Genomic DNA, 17781 nt, shown 5'->3' with positions numbered 1-17781 from the left:
GTGAGGGCCACAGCCAACCAGAGTGTCTCCTCATTGTCCTGCAGGTCACCATCATGCTGCCCCTTCAAGTCCTCATTTCAGGCCTCCTCCTCCTCCTCCCAGGTAAGTGAGAGGTGGTGGGGGATGCCTGGGAGGATGGGGGTTCAGACAAATACATTCCCTGGGGGCGGAGTACAGGTTATGTAGTGAGCAAAGACCAGGATGAAGCTGTAGCCCCAAAGATGTTTCTTAACCTCCATGAATTTCAAAATATATGGCTCAAATATAAGACCCACAAGACTGTCAGGTAAGGGATGAATATATGTGCATGGATGTAATATTTAAGTAAGGGTGAGTACATGTGTGTGCATGTAATCGTCAATGCTTGAGGGCTGCAGGAGGGCTGCAGAAACGACCTTCATTTGGCCCATGTGCCAGTGAAAAAGCCTCCTATTTTCAACTGTTTAATTAAAAATACTAATTGAAAACATCTATGATATAGGAGTAAATAGCGAATAGCATATTAATTTTTTGAGATAGGGTCCAAGATAACAGGATAGACGGCTGAGAATGACATCACTCCCCTCCCCCCAAGAGCTAAGATAATAGGTTGGAGTCCCTACATCTCATAAAGATTCTAAACCTTACAATCTAATTCCTAGCAAGTGGGACCGTGAAAGGTCATTAATTCTTTTTTTTTTTTTTTTTAAGATGTATGTCAGTATACTAAAGCTGTCTTCAGACACACCAGAAGAGGGCATCAGAACACATTACAGATGGTTGTGAGCCACCATGTGGTTGCTGGGAATTGAACTCAGGACCTTTGGAAGAGCAGTCAGTGCTCTTAACCACTGAACCATCTCTCATACACACATTTCAATAATTGTATTATGATATTTGCAAACATAACACAATGTATTTGGGAGAAAAAATGGAGTGATGAGTGTCCCAGTGAGAAGTGCACTCCCATTATACACTCATTTCATACAAGGAACATGCTTTCTCAGACCATCTCCCAAATGCCCAGGCCAGACACAGGCTGGGCAGGAATGTAAGTGACCACCCAGTGACTCTCACAGTTCACTGTTCTGTGTTGTTCACTTATTCCTTTTTTCCTGTGCTGGGATCCAACCCAGGGGCTGGCGTGGTCCAGATGAGCATGGCATCCTTGAGCTGCATCTTCAGCCCTCGGATTCCCCTCATGTGGAAGCAGCTGGTAACAGGGAAATCTGTCCATCCTCTCATAAAGTTGTTATGCTAGGTTTAAATTTTGCATGATTTAACCCTTGATTTAATATTCTGATTGTGTGGTCTCATGTTGGATCTTGTTCCGTTTCTGGAATGTTATCAACACATAAAAAGGAATCCTTGTTCAGGTTTTGGGCTTGCTTTTTGTTTCTCTTTGTTTAGGATCAGTTTTGAGGACTGAACCTAAAGGCTCTGGCTTCCTGAGGGATTTTATTTAAATCCATTCTGAGCTTGGCCTGGTGGTGTGCACCTTTGATCCCAGCACTAGAAGGTAGAGACAGGCAGATCTCCATGAATTCAGGCAGCAGGTTCTATATACAGAGTTCCAAATACTGAGATCAGCCAATGTTACATAGTTGTTACAATAATCCACAGTTGAGCCAGAAAGGAAAAATGGAGAAAAAATGAAGAAGTAAAATCCACTGTAGGAAAATATTGAGAGCTCACTTTCCAACTCCATTCTTTTATCCACAGCTGCTGTGCATTCTTTCTCAGAAGTGCATGGAGTGGTGGGACACTCTGTCACACTGCCATGTATGTTTCCAGTGTCTACTAGAAAATTCTATTTGTGCTGGGGCCGAGGGACATGTGGTTACAATTCATGTGGAGAAAGACTTATTGCAACTGATGGATACAATATCCAATATCAGGCAAACAATCGCTACCAGCTAAAGGGGAAGCTTCTTCAAGGAAATGTGTCCTTGACAATACTGCAGCTCACTGAGAGTGACAGCGGTCACTACTGCTGTGGATTGCAAAAGAAGGGATGGTATGGCATTATAGAGATAATGAGCACCTTACTGCTTGTTCGGCCAGGTAAGCTCACCTTCTTTCTTTGCTTATTTTTTTAAAAATTGATTATATTTATATGAGTACATTGTAACTATCTTCAGACACACTAGAAGAGGGCATCAGATCTCATTACAGATGGTTGTGAGCCACCATGTGGTTGTTAGGATTTGAACTCAGGACCTTTGGAAGAGCAGTCAGTGCTCTTAATCACTGAGCCATCTCTCCATCCCCTTTCTTTGCTTATTATTTATTTCTTGTAAACCAAGGCCTCTGTTTGCGAACAATTTGTTCTTTTCCCATAACAAAGAAACTAAGGTTCTTATAAATATGCTTGCAATTAAATCCTTGCTTCTCAGGCTGTTCTCTGATGCCATGTTCTCCTGGGTCTCCTGCCACTATCTGTCTAGGGCTCAGAATACAAGTGAGTCCCCTCACACCCAGACTAAATTACCCTGTTGTACATACCATTTTATGGCATGTGGTTGCCTGTTCCACTTTGTTCCTTGAGGTGTTCAGGCACAGCTGTAGACTAGTTGGGAAAAAATAAAGTAGAGTCCAGAGAGGGTGGTCAGCAGGATCTTAGTTGGTCCCTTGATATCCACATACTTTATATAACACAAATACACAAATACAGAAATAAATGCACTTATTAAATTTAGGTGGTGGTGGGGAATCTCAAAATTTACTCCTGTTACTTTCCTACACATGGAAGAAACAGTACATTTTTTTCTTTATATCAAAGTAAAAACACCTTGGATTAAGGGATTGTATTGAATCCCTCATAAAGAAGAGTTTCAAAACAATTGTTACTTGTTTTAGTCCTTAGGTTGGGCAGTGAGGACAGGCAGGTGACTTACAGGGACCACAGGTCTGCTGACACAAAGGAGCCTGAGTGCTTCACTGGCTGTTCCCTTCCAGCACCATTTTGCCTCTGCTCTATCTTGGAACTCTGCACACTGAGACCATCAGTAGCTGTCTGCATGCTACTGGCAAGTCTGATGCTGTTGGTTTGTAAGTTGCAGGCTGACCATGCCTAATCCAAACCCACCCCCCCCCCCCCCCCCCCGTCTGCAGTGCTCCCAAATCTGAAACCTTTTGAGCTTGGACTTAATAATATATCTGCAAAATTCGACACCATGAAACTATCCTGTGCAAAATTATCCACAGTCATAACCTTACCTTAAGCTATATATGTAAAGAAGGCATGTGGATGCTACCTCAATCCATGTTTATACTTGTGCCTCACCCATAAGATAGTATCTTTATACAAATATTCCAAATTGTTAAGAAAGATTTTAATCCTGTAACTCCTTGCCCCAAGCATTTTTTTGGATAATAGATATTCATCCTGTCTCTCTTAGAAACCATAGCACAGTGTCTGTGTTCTACCAAATGTGCAAATCCATTTCTGAGGGGCCTTGTGTGGAATCTGCAAGATAAGATGCAGGGCTCTATTGTACGTCCTCTCAGAACTGACTGAAATGAGCATGCTGGACTTGAAACTGGGTGAAGTCAGTCACCACTGAGGGGAGTCCCAGCCCCTATACCTCCTCAGTCTCATAGATGCTTAGAGAGAGCTGAGAAGCTGACACACCTGTCATTCATAAAGTGTTTCCATGGAAACATGAGCTCTGTTCTCATCCATGTTGTCAGTGCAGCTGCCTCCTATTAGTGAGCCTCTCTCCACTGCCACACCCTGCCACATCCTAGCTCAGAAGAGTTCAGGAGAGGAGCCACTACCTGGAGAAACCTTTTGCAGGTGCAACAGTAGGTCTTTTTGCTCTTTGCTTGACTGATTACTGCTTTCCTCTTAATTTCTTATTCCAGAAATTTCCACGAGTCCACCAACAAGGCCCACAGCTACAGGAAGACCCACGACTATTTCAACAAGATCCACACATGTACCAACATCAACCAGAGTCTCTGCCTCTACTTCTCCAACATCTGCACACACAGAGACTCACAAACCAGGTAAAACCCAGTGTGTATCAGGGCCCAGAGTCCTTCTTATAAGAGGAGGTAGGACGCACAGATACTGAGTCAAATCATAAGCAAACAATCAACAAAAAGGTTTGAATGGGTTCCTAAACAACAGCTTCACAAGGTCTCTGATTTTCCAGGCTCAAGCTGTGTTTACCCTTGGTTGTGTAACAGCTTGAAGATGGAGGACACCAGTCTCTCTTTCTTATATTTCCAGGAGATTCACTAGAAGCCAGGTATAGGTGGCTCATTGTCCCAGGACAGCTGATGAGGATGGTGGGGAACTTGTCCAGCTGCAAATGACTCTCTGATGAAGAAACAGGGAATGATTGAGAACTAGGGTCACTGTGGATCTTTTATGTCCATTCTGAAATTATCTCACACAGCTGAGGCCATAGTTCAGTGAAGCTAGCTGTTAGTGTTTCCTGAACACTAGGCAGGATACTACATGCTTTACGACACAATGTTCATTCTCAGTCAACTGTCTGATACAGCTGTGGTCTGTCCCTATTGTATAGTGACAGGAACTGACACAGAGTCAGAAAGTTGATGGTTGGGTTATGAAGCTAGAACGTGGCTGAGACTCTGTCCCTGTTCACTTGAGCCAGAAGCTGGTTCTTCTGACTCCAGGGTCAGGCGTCCTGTTGTGGACACAGATATTTGGAGGGTTTGTTTTGTTTTTACATGCTCACAGGAAAAGGCTTCAGAACACCCTCCTTTAAAAAGAGGCAGTGGAAGCCTTGTAAGGTTTTTGCTTTAAGCATCTTTTATTTTGAATTTTTTTGGGTTTTACGAGACAGGGTTTCTCTGTGTAGCCCTGGTTGTCCTGGAACTCACTCTGTAGACCAGGCTGGTCTCAAACTCAGAGATCTGCCTGCCTCTGCCTCCCGAGTGCTGGGATTAAAGGCGTGTGCCACCACGCCCGGCTTTAATTTATTTTTTATTAGATATTTTCTTTATATACATTTCAAATGCTATCCCAAAAGTTCCCTATACCCTCCCTCCGTCCTGCTCCCCTATCCACCCACTCCCGCTCCTTGGCCCTGGTGTTCCCCTCTACTGGGGCATATAAAGTTTGCAATACTATGAAGAGCCTTTTAATCAGATGCAGTAAACTAAAAAAAAAGGAAAAATACAAAATGCATCTTTTAATTCTTTAATGTATCATGAAAAGTGCAAAATATATCCTTGGTAGGGGTGAAAAAACTCAGATAAAATTTGAAGACTTTGGTAAATGATTTTGTTGTGTCCGGATCGCAAAGACCCCAGAGTGACCACCAGGAACCACAACTCCGATGCAAGCACATGAGAGTCTCTATTCAAGCTGGAGCTTGGGGTCACAAACCCTCCTGATGGAACAGGATAGGAGAGTAACCCCAAGTTCCAGGTAAAGGGGTTTATGAAGGAAAAATACCCACAAAGGGGGGGGGGGTTCCAAGCCTTGACATAACAGAATGTTGGTCTTTAAGCTAATTGGTTTACAGCACCTGATTAAGCCACAAGGAGGGAGCCTATATCAAAAAAGGAGCATCGTGACCTAGGAATGACTTGTTTTCTAAGCCCACTCTGTTGTTATCAGCTAGCTGCAGCTGCTATGTCTATTTTGCTGCTGCCAGGGACATTTTGTGATTTTTCTCAGACCTCAAGGGTGGGAGCCATGCCTCTCTAAGCTAACTTAGAATGCAGTCTTAAGAACAAAATGGAGTTTATTCTGCTACGTCAGTCCCTTCCGTTTATCCTGCTCGTGCATTTGAGTGAAGCTCGGAGGTACATATTTCAAATTGCCTATAGGTAAGAGTTCAGATTCAATATTAATGGGGAGTAAGGTGACTTAAGGATGGGAAAAGCCTGTCATCCTGAAGGCAAGGTTAGGTCACACCTTCTATATCCGGGAGTGAGATGATCTGTGTTCAAGAGGTTCTCAAAGTTTCCTAAAGCCCATCCATTCCCTGAGGTAGAGCTCCATTCTATAAATAGAAGAAGCCTCGCTGGTTTTTTCAGTAAAGGAAAATAATGGGAGTCTGTATGTGCACATTTGTAACTCAATATTCTTAGAAGTTAGTTGTCTGTGGTTCCCCCATCCCCATACACACTGTTTTATCAGTATACTGTTGCTGGGTGTGAGGAAGACAGAGGGCATATGGAGGGCAGATCTTTCTCTGCAATGCCCTGTCACCTAACCTTCAGAGCAGAGCAAGTGTATCTCTAGTTTACTTGAGACTTCTGGCACTTTGACCTTGTGCCTCCTTTAGGCTCCTGGGTTAAGTCCTTCCTGTGTCCAAATCAACCCTCCATTGGTAAATGTTTTCCAAAAGCAAGAAATATAAGGACTGAAAGGGATTTCAATAATCGCATGGCCCACCAACTACCTTGGATAGCTGTGCCTGCCCAGAGTCTTATACACCATCTCATTGATTATTTCATGGTAATTTATGTCACGGCTAGGTTGGGAAAACTCTTAGGAAACACAATTAATCCACCAATACTAGCCACATTTCTTTTGACAAGTTGTTGAACATTTCTCATTAGCGATACGATATTGTTAAAGTGAACTCCACAGTATTCACTCTCCTCACTGCTCCTTCATCACATAACAACAATAACATCACCTGTGTTTTCCATCACAGTGTTGCATTCCTAAGTGCTTCTGTCAGGACCTTGAGGACGAAGGAAGGTCACTTGGCTAATGGATTGTGATCAGCATTGAATTCAAATTTTGTCTGATTAAACCTCACCCTACTGAGTCACTTACTCTGATTCCTGGAAGAGCTTACTTAAGGGCCTAATTGCCAAACAGAGCCTAGACTGTAGATGTTGCCTAAACCTAGTCATTGCCTTTGGGTGCTTGGAAGGGCTCTGCCAATGAGTAAAATATAAATACTGGGAAGGTGGAGGGCTAGGAGTCATCCAAAGGGCAGTGCCAGCTTTGGCAGTTGTTAGGGACTCCCATAGACCTGCAGTATTTCCACTCATTGTATGGGTGCTGGGGTGGGGAAGGGGAAGATTGCCAACAGAGTTGTCTATCATTTGCAAAAACTAGAAATATGTAATCATCTGATGTGTGCTTCTTCATCTGTAAATGCAGTTAAGGGGACTCTTGTTAGAATGTTATAACCCTTATATGTGCCAGATACTCAATGGAAAGAGGGTGCTGTATTTCATTCATAGACACATAGAAACAATGAAAACAATGTATTCTTTGTTACAAAATAGACAATTCAAAATACTACGAAGATCTAAATGTTCAAACTCTGCTGCTCAGTGACTCTACTGCCATATTAAGCCTTAATCCTCCCAAGGTATAAGACATATTTGCCTTGTGGATATTATTTACAGATGTAGGAAAAAATTCTAAATTCTTGTATTTGCAATTAATTTTTCCTCCTGTTGACCAGACTGGAATAACACTGTGACATCCTCAGACAACTCTTGGAATAATAACACTGTAAGTATTTCTCCCTAATTTATTGGCCGTATTCCTCCGTATATCTTTCGGGAAGCACATGGTCTTTAACAATTGTGTCTAATATTAGTCTACAGTCATTTGTATCAAAATAGAAGACGAATAAAAGCAAAAAAGCCAGATTTAGTGGTCTATTCCTTAATTTTTAGACTCAAAAAGTTAATGCAAGGTATCAATTTTTTTTTTTTTTTTTTTTTTTTTTTTTTTTTTTTTTTTTTTTTTTTTTGGTTTTTGAGACAGGGTTTCTCTGTGTAGCCCTGGCTGTCCTGGAACTCACTTTGTAGACCAGGCTGGCCTCAAACTCAGAAATCCACCTGCCTCTGCCTCCCAAGTGCTGGGATTAAAGGCGTGCACCACCACTGCCCGGCGTATGTTTTCAATACCATTTGGTATTAGAATTTTATAAAGTTTTAAAATCTTGAATTGCATTCACAAGTAGAGTCTGTGATGAAAGACCAGGACCAGCAGATGAGCACATGGAGACCAAGTAGATTTAGAGATGAGTCATTTTTTTTCCTTTTCATTATCATAAGATGATGCATTTATGGAATACAGTACTACTGACTATTAAAGCAGATATAATCAAATAAATGATATATCCACCCATGTTAAGCATGCAGTCAGATCTTTGGCTGAGTTGTACACACATGCCATCATCTTGAAAAGCATAGAACACCTTTCTATCATCCTTGAAGAGACTTTGAATTCACACGTCTCCATGTTCCACTGCCCATTACTGCCTCAGATCCTTGGATCTTGCTGCAAATTCTAGACTAGCCCCAGGCCAGTGAAGATGAAGGTCTAGATTTAAGCTCTAGCTTGTGTTTTCTGATCCTTGGTGCCCCCTTTGGTTTGCTATTTATTTATTAATTTGTCTTTTTTGTTTGTTTGTTTTTCGAGACAGGGTTTCTCTGTAAAGCCCTGGCTGTCCTGGAACTCCCTTTGTAGAGCAGCCTGGTCTTGAACTCAGAAATCTGCCTGCCTCTACCTCCAAGTGCTGGGATTAAGGGTGTGCACCACCACGCCCAGTGATTTGTCTATTTATTACTACTGTTATTTTATTTATTGTTTCCTTAGGAAGCAATCCCTCCACGGAAGCCACAGAAAAACCTGGCTAAGGGCTTGTATGTTGGCATCTGCATTGCAGCCCTGCTGCTGCTGCTGCTTGTGGGCACTGTGGTTATCACCAGTAAGTAATTTTTTGACTGTTCCCAAGGAAAGCCAGGGTTCTTAGTCCTTATGACTGCCTTTAAGCAAGTGTACATGCCATAGGGATTTTGAGTTCACCTGACTTTCATATGACCAGGTCCAAGATGGTAAGGCATCCACTCCCCGAGGGATGTGCTAGCTTACAAAGTACTCCAGGTACTAGTTTGTGGTGAGTGCTTAGTGATCTTGACCAATGCTACTATGTCTCAATACCCCTGGTCTGGAAAACTCTGGGAGTTGGAAGCAGACCTGATTTTGAGAGCGAGTTCCACGGCAGGCAATTTTATGCAGGGAATTCTTTTCTCAAAAGACAAACAAATAAAAAGCAATCAAGAATATGCCTGTCAAATTTGGGGGTGTTTCCCTCTAACTATTTACAGCATGTTTATCTGACATCTTTATTTATGCTAGCTCTAGTGTCCAGTGCCTATTATCTCAGCATTCCAATTCTATAGGTGGACACCATATCAGATGGTGCCTAACAGGGGGAGTTACTTGGAAATTGAGTACAATGCCATAAATGTGTTGCCTTCCTCATTCTAAAGTTGTTTATTCTCCCCTCAAAAATGTGTTCTCCTGAAGCCCATTGGAAATATCTACAGTTCGTTGTGAACAGTACTTTACAATGTCATTCTTGCAACTTAGGCTCGGTGGGTGAATATACCAAACAATGTACAGCACTGGAAGGAAGGAATTACCCAAAGTTACCAGGGGGTGGATCAATTAAAAACAGAAGCAGTATCTTTGATTAGAAGAAAATATCATGAATGTTTCTGATTTCAGGTCAACTTTCCTTTCAACCTCTCTCACCATCCTTCTCCCACCCCTTTAGGGTACGTGGTTATGAAAAGGAAGTCGGGATCTCTGAGGTAAGCTCACATGGATTGTGTTCATTCTTTTGGAACTCACTGTCTTAAGAACTCCTCCCTATGCTCTCTTTAGCCACTAAGTCATTCTTTACTGATTGATTTGTTGATTGGTTGGTTGATTTGAGACAGGGTCTTAGTACATGGCTCAGAGAGACCTGACACTTTCCATGTAGCCTAGGCCAGACTGGAACTCACAAACCTCCTGCCGCAGACTAGTTCTGGGATTGCAGGTGTGGTCCATAACGCTGGGCTCCCATTTTGTACCTTGGTTCCAAAAGTAAAGTTTAATGAGTTCCCCCCAACCCCAACCCATAACTTTTTTGTTTGTTTGTTTTGTTTTCTCTATGAAGCTGTGGTTATCCAGGAATCAATTTGTAGACCAGGTTGGCCTCAAACTCAGATCCGTCTGCCCCCGCCCCTGCATCCTGGGTGCTGAGATTAAAGCACTGGGCCACCACCTCCTGGCAAGTCACTTTCTTGCTATCCTTGCTTCTCAAAGATATTTTCGGCATTTTGTATTTCCTAACATTTATGGCATTATGGCTGTTGGGATGGACCAGCCACAAACACCAGCAGTCCTCTCTCCAGATTAATTCCATCTAGTTCAGTGCCTGATGATTTTGTTTTGCAATGTATATGAATACATATCACACAGGTGGTCTTTGAAATTATGTCACAGACACAAACCCCTGTGAAAAGGCATTGTGTTGTTTTAAATGTTTTTCTATTCTATACTTAATGTTAGAGGATATAGATTCTGTGCAAGTTTAAACAACCTTTCTTTTAAAAAGAACTTCTTATTATTGGATGCATTGTGCCTTGTCTGGGGGACAATGTGTCATGGCACCTGTGGAGGTCAGAGGACAACACTGTGGAGCTGTTTCATTCCTTTCACCATTCCATGGTTCCAGGATTAAAATTCAGGTCACCAAGCCCTCCTAACCCTTACTAAAACAACACAGTCCAAAGCAAATACAGGAACCATCCAGTTTTTAATCCGGTTCCAAATGTGCATCCTAATCGGGTACCTGCTTGTTCTGTTTTGTTTTTTGTTTTGTTTTTTGTTTTCGAGACAGGGTTTCTCTGTGTAGCTCTGGCTGTCCTGGAACTCACTCTGTAGACCAGGCTGGCCTCAAACTCAGAAATCTGCCTGCCTCTGCCTCCCAAGTGCTGGGATTAAAGGCGTGCTAGTTATACTAACTGTCTGTCTTCCTACATCTCCCATTTGTGTGTTCTATTATAAAAGTAATTTGAAAAATTCCAATATGAGCTGCTTTGAAGAAAATAATTCTTAGTCTTATGATTAAACAAACTTTTCTCTGACTTAATACCAAGGTCCTGTGTGGGACTATTTTCAGTTACAGTTTTTGTGCATGGGGCTCCTATATTCCAGAGTATGTACCATAAATGCCATAAATGTTCTGATCAGACACTAAAGAGGTCTTCCTGTTTTTCAACCTCTCTCTCTCTCTCTCTCTCTCTCTCTCTCTCTCTCTCTCTCTCTCTCTCTCTCTCTCCTTCTCTCCCCAGCTTCCCTGTGTCTAAGATCAGACCTTTGCAGAACACAGTGGTCATGCAGTCCAAAGGTGAAGACAAGATCTACATTGTTGAAGACACTGCTGACCCTGAAGAACAGTCCCAGTGGCCCTTGGAGGCCCCTCCTGCCTGAGATTACAGAGATTGTCACTGATATCACAAACACGCATTACAGCTCCAGGCTATTTTCTATGTTGGTTCTTCCAGCTGTAGTGGAGAGAGTAACCCTTGACTGAGTCACTCAAAGCTTAAGGTTAACGTCATCTTATTCTTGTATCAGCACTGCCTCAGTGTCTCCACTCACTGTAGCGATTCTCTCAAATGTGAATGTTTTAAAAGGTTGGTTTTTTTTTTTTTTTGATTTGACACAATTACCAGTAATACAGAAATAGTCTTGGTTATTTAAACCATCAAGAGAGGAAATATTTAAAAGTTAAAAATAGTGTGTGGGGGTGGACAGGAAGTCCTGATTTCAGAAGAATTTTGTAATCATGTTTTATCTATTTTTATTGTACTTTGAAATGTCACTTTCTCCATCTTCCCCAAAGGTCTTCAATCATGGGAGCATGGAGGTTTTAAGGGAATCTAATGTCTCTTTTAGAGGTAGCAAATTTCTCATACCTCTGGAAATAAGATCGTTTATTATGCAGTTGATCTTAGCATAAGGGTGGGTGTTTCATATTGAGAGGTTACCATGGTGAATATGGACCAGGCACATACCAGGGGAAGAAATAATGGATCAAGGGATTCAGTTCATTGATGCTATTTCTACTCCACTTCTGTCTTGATGCTCACTGCTCCTAAACTCACCCACTAGGAGGTGCTAGGAGGAGACAGTGAAGAACTGAAAGGGGAAAGAAAGGAGAGAGCACAGGACACTGGCTCTCTGCTGAAAGAAGTCCTATTGCAGGTGTGACAGTGTTTGAGGGCTATCACGGTTTCCTTCAGACTTCTAAATTTCTAAATTGTCTTCAGGCCGTGTTTATATTTAAAATTAGTTCAGAAAGACAATGTATTTTTTTTTGTAATGAATCAGTTTGTCACAATAAAATAAAATATTTAGTTTTCCAAGAGTTAACTAAAGCTGTTGTACTGATATCTCCATTGCACTTTGGTTGTTTAGAAGAGCAGATTGGCTAAAGGGTTTTCATTTGTATTTCAGTCTGAGTGATCCCTGACACCAGAGCAGAGACATTAAGGCCCTGGTATCCAAGGAGACCAGGGTGCTGGTTCTCAGTCTACATTCCCAGTGCTGTCCTAAAGAATTCAAGGAAATGAATACGTGTCTGTTTGTTTGGCTGGTTGGTTGGTTAGTTGTTTGGTTGTTGGGTTGCTGTTTGTTTTTCTATTTTGGGAGGTGTTGGGTTTTTTGTATAGGTTTGGGTTTTTTGCAAAGTCAGATAGTGGATTGTTGCATTCTTGATTAGCATAATAGAGCTTCCCTCATCTGCTCTAAAAATTACTGTGTTTAAACCACAGTGTTTTCTATTTCTTAAATTTGCAATAAGTATACATCAAAGGAGGGTTTTAGCAATGACAGCCCTGATTTGTAGCTTTCCTAGAAAGACTGGATCATGATGGCACAGGAGATATGGTCTACAGCTTGGTTTTAAAAGTAGTATTGAGAGGTCAAACCTATTCCATCTTAGCCTCCATCTTAAAAGAAAAAAAAAAATCTTAAGAAAATGACCTAAACTAAACCCAAGCTACACCCAAGTACCAGGAATGACCCCACGGCCTGTCCTTCGCCCATAACCCAGAGTTACTCCCTAGCTACTTCCTAGCAACAGTCAATCAAAGATTAGTCTGACTGTTTCAGATGTACTTTCCGACCATTTGTGATTGCCATGGTCTTGCTTCAGAGCACCCACCTGAGAGCTGACAGTACTCATTCTGTTAGATGCTCGTCAGACTGGACACCCCTCACTTGCTCCTATTCTACTGTAAAACTCTTTCCAAATGAGGGTTCAGAGTTGCTTCACCAAACCATCCTATGCTTAGCAGTGAGTAAGGCCAAACTCCAGTGTAAAATAAAGAGACCCTAAGGGGATCATATTGTTATTTGGCTCCTTGGTGGTCTTTTGAGGTTCATAAATGCTTCCAAGCACAATATTAGAAGTTAAACTTTTTCACACGTGTCTTATTCATTCTTCTTAATTTATCTTTGCGAATAGCTGGAGGAGAGTGTTGGAGTTTGGGAAAATATCAAGGCCTCATCAAGTCCTATAGTTTGTCACTTTGGCCCCTCAGCTGAGTCATCTGGAGAGCTGAAAACTGTCCATGGACCCACTAATTGCAGTCTCAAGTTGTCAGATACTGGTGTCCTAAGTGTTCAACTTCTCTGGGTGATTTATGTGGTGGCTCAGACTAAAACCCACTGACCTAGGGAGACTCAGAGGACAGAATGCCTTCTTGATGTCTGAATAAGTCCTCTGGAAGAACATAAAATGCACAAAATGGAATAGCACAATACCAACAATGGGTGAGGGCAGGTGTACAACCAAGTCGTGGTCAGGGCGTGAGGTGAGTGAGAGCAGGTCTGGCCCAGGTCTGGCTTCCAGGAGGTAGTGTTGGGAACAGGAAGTCTGAGTGCTCCCATGCATCTGTGAGGCTCCCCAGGAAACTGGTGCACAGCTGTTAGCTGACTCTGTCCCTGGGCCTTCAAAGGACTCAAAGATTCATCACAAAGACCACTAAAAAAGTAGAGGCAAAAAAGAAATTCCCACTTGCCGCAAACTATCCCCCTTTTGGGTCTCCTATCTGCGTGGAAAGGGTCTCTGGTGGCAAGTGAGTGAAGGAGTTGGCGAATGACAAACAGATACGTAACGAGAGAATGTGTTGAATCTGAGTGTAATGTCACAAAGTGAACAAAGTCTTATATAATACAGAAAACAAAGGGGTAGGATGTCACAGCAAGCAAAGTACATCGAAGTTATCTGACACAAAACAGAGGAATAACCTCAAAAGGACTTACAGGAACCAGGTAATATTTACAGTAAAGATAAAACAGCTCTGCCTAGGGTCAGCTGATGACACCCTAGTCACAATTTGTGCTACTCCTTTGAGCCTTGTGAAAGCTAGTACCAGGGGGCTCTGCTCTAGCTGACCTTCTCATGAATAATACAATATCACAACCCCCCTATTTCCTAGGCCTTAGTAAATTCTTGCATACGGAGGTAACTTGGCTGTTCTTTTAAGTTTCTGTAGGGAATCTCCATTTGTCAGAAGAATTCACCAACTTGCTTCTAATATGCAATGTAGTCTGCTATACCTGGCTGTAATGAAGAATCTAAGTATACTTTACTAAACTTGCTCTGAGATTTCTAAGTCCTCTCCAGTAAAATACTGTAAGAAAGCATGCAAGACCCTCCGTGGTATTGCAGGGACAAATCTGGGCCATTCCTAGCTATGAGAATGCCAAGGTTCCAGGAGGCTGAGTTTCCTTGAAACTCTTTGCCTCAGGACTGCTTCCAGGTTTTTAGGCCTGCCAAGCGAGTCACTACTGGAGTGGATGTAGCACCTAGTGTGCTGTGGGGAGATGCTCTAAGGTGACCCCTGTCCTGCACTTCAGGATGCTGGCCATCTTCACCAGTTTTTGCACCTGCAGTAACCTAAAAATATTTTGATGATAACCCAATCATAACTTTTAGGAAATTTTGTTTTTAAGAATAGTATTACGCTCACAGCAAAACTAAGTGGAAAGTACAGAGAATTTTTTATAAACCACCTGTAGTCTCCCCTCCCCCAGCCTGAAACCTGCTTGCTCAGGGGTGGAGCTTCCCGCTCAATTTTTCTGCCACACCCACTGCTGGAACCTTCGGCTTTGCTGTTCCGAAGCCATCACGTGATCACCCTGCTACTGGACTCCAAGATTATTTGGTGGGAATTGGGCCCCTCCCGCTTCCTTCAAAAACGGAGTGCCGAAATAGTAAAAATTGAACCTTGAGCAGAGACCTTTGTCTTGGTTCCTTCCTTATCTCGCGCAGCCCAGCCCCTCTTCTCTTCCAGGTTTCCAAAATGCCTTTCCAGGCTAGAACCCAAGTTGTGATCTACTGGCCGGACACAACACCACCTTCCTCAACATACACAGCCATATACACATGCTGAGTGAGAAAGAGAATGAGATATAGCAAGAGAGAAGGGGTTGGTAGAGGAAGAGATGGGTGAAGGAGGAGAGGAAGAGAGAGGAGAGGAAGCAGGAGGAGAAGGGAGAGAGACCTTGTCAGCATCAGCATTTCCCATCATTGTGGCACAGATATGAAGACTGATGAACCAGTTTTGGCACAATTGTCACCTGAAGTCCAGAGTCTCTTTCTCTTGCTTCTGTGAATTCTGAGTTTTGACAAACGTATGATAACAGAGATCAACCACTATTGCTTCATAGCGAATAGTGTGTGACAGGACATGGAAAAACCCCAGAAGTGCCAAATTCCCAGTCTTTACAATGAACAATAGTTCCCTCCAGAATCTGCTTCACTCATTGTCTCAGGCTCAGGGGTACCAAACTCCAGTCTCCTTGATAATTGATGATATCTGTCCTCACTCTGAAGAAGCTATCCAGTCATCCCCCGTCTCCTAAATCTCAACTGTAGTTTTTTGTTTGTTTGTTTGTTTGTTTGTGGTTCTAGTTTGTTTTTTAAGAGTTTCACTTGTGTGTCTGTGTGTGTGTCTGTGTGCCTGCCATAGAGACCATAAAATAGTGTCCAATCCCCTGGAACCAGAAATGCAGCACCTCACATGGGTGTTGGGAATAGAACCGGTGTCTTCTGTAAGAACAGCAATGGCCCTAACAGCTGTGCAATCTCAATAGCACTGGGGTTTTACTTTTTTGAGATAGGTCCTTCCTGTACAGTAGGTGAGCCTCTAATTTGAGATCCTTCTGCCTCAGTACCTTGAGAGACAATGTGTGCATGACCATGGCCAGCACAGCTCCAGACTATAATGAATACCATTTAATTTATTGCTGAAGGATACTAAAGCTTGTTGATTCATGTGCTGTAGCAGACAGTTTTATAAGTTTCCAAGTTCTGGAAACTGAGCTAACTACTGTGAGTATTCATGTGCAGATATTTTGTTGCATATGTCAGATGAGTTTTCAGCTGATTTAGGTATCCAGAGTGCAGAGACTTCCAGGAAGTCTAGAGGAAGATTAGAGACTGCCTCTCTGTGAGCCTGGAAAGAAGTTGATTAGAATAAGAAAATACAGGCCATTTCCCAGGGAAGGAATCACAGAGCTTCAGAAGTGCAGCAGGGAATGAAAGGGTCCCTGAAAGGGGGAAGAGAGGGGCACTTGATGCAGAGAAGTGAGCAAAAGCCTGGGTCTCATCCCTGCAGTTTCCCAGGAAGCAGAGGGAGAAGAAAGAGCTTCCAAAGGTGAGCAGGAGCAGAGATGGGCAGTCCTACCACAGGACAGGTCCACAGCCCTCACAAGCCCTGAACCCAGCTGTGGGTTTGATTGAGCTGATTCCTCTGGGTGATGAGTCAGCAGGAGAGAAGAATCCCATTTTCCTACTTGTAACTCAAAGGCCTCACACAGAAGCCATTTTGAAACAAGGCCTCAGTTGAGCCTTCCAGTCTTCACTGAGGAAAAGCCCAGAGATACAGCTTTGGGAAGGATGCAGACCAGGCACTAGGTGGAACAGACAGCAGGAGGCTGGGTTCAGACTGAGCACACAGAGGGAGAGAGTCTAGCCTTGCCCTCAGAGTCAGGACAGACCTCAACAACTATCAGTTAAGACTGGAGGTTGTACCTCTGTGCCTGAGCCAGTAGGTGGAGCCAGTTCTGGCGATATCATTGCTCATTGTTGTAAAGCCTGGGAATTTGGAATTCTGGGGTTATACGTAATAACCATACTGAGTGTCTCTCTAACATAGACACTTTTAATACGGAAAATTCACTCTGAGGAGATAGGATTTTGGGGAAGTAGGGAAGAACATTGCTGAATGAAATGGCATTCCTAGCAAAGAGAAGCAGAATTAGAGATTCAGTGGTGGTGACAGGTCTGTAAGTATAGCCTGGGAACAGAGGAGCATGTCCCTGCAGAGTAGAGTGGGCTTCTGGGGTGTCAGGAGGCTCAGGCCACCACTGTGCCATCTTTCCCCTAGCAATATCTGTGGCCACTGCTCTACCACTGACCCTGACAGCAGCGTGCAGCCCCTTCTGCCACAGCCACTACCACCACCACCACCACCACCACCACCACCACCACCACCACCACTTCTCATGTTGCTCACCCTGCTGGGGCGAGGAAACCTGTCCAGGAGCTGCCTATGTGCCGCAAACACATGTTTTAGCCTGGAATATCAGCACAACAGTGGCCATTAAGAACAAGATGGTATATAGCAGCCTACCCCCTGGAAACACTGCCTAACCACAGGATCACCCTGACTCTGAGCAACAGGACATCTGAGATGAAGAATGGTTGATTTCTGGGTTAAGTCTCCTAGAAAGACCTCCAAGATCCATGCCACTCCACATTGATGTTCATTACCTCTGGAAACCATGAAGTCCACAATCTTTGCTGCCTGTGCTGCTATGTGCAGGGAAACATCTTGCAGTGGGATAGATGACCTGCAGACTGATAACTGAGAATGAGAGACAGGGGCCATTTCTATAACAACCTCCCCCAACCCCAACAATATACAGGCTAGATATAAAGCTACTAAAAAGAGGTCTTAAGAGTTTGTGTAGCCTCCTGAGTGATT

At 43.1% G+C, this 17781-nt stretch overlaps 1 pseudogene across 1 annotated transcript; it reads left to right on the top strand.

The window, feature by feature from the left end:
• The first annotated feature begins 3654 nt into the window (after positions 1-3654).
• Positions 3655-12155, top strand: Gm4926 (predicted gene 4926; annotated as a pseudogene). The gene is made up of 5 exons (NR_028066.1): positions 3655-3990; positions 7395-7444; positions 8540-8651; positions 9504-9540; positions 11071-12155. The product of NR_028066.1 is annotated as a predicted gene 4926 (transcript).
• Positions 12156-17781: the final 5626 nt, after the last annotated feature.

The sequence above is a fragment of the Mus musculus genome, chromosome 11 (genome assembly GCF_000001635.26).
Source record: "Mus musculus strain C57BL/6J chromosome 11, GRCm38.p6 C57BL/6J".
Classification (NCBI taxonomy): Eukaryota; Metazoa; Chordata; class Mammalia; order Rodentia; family Muridae; genus Mus; species Mus musculus.
This window is presented reverse-complemented; position numbering and strand designations above follow the sequence as displayed.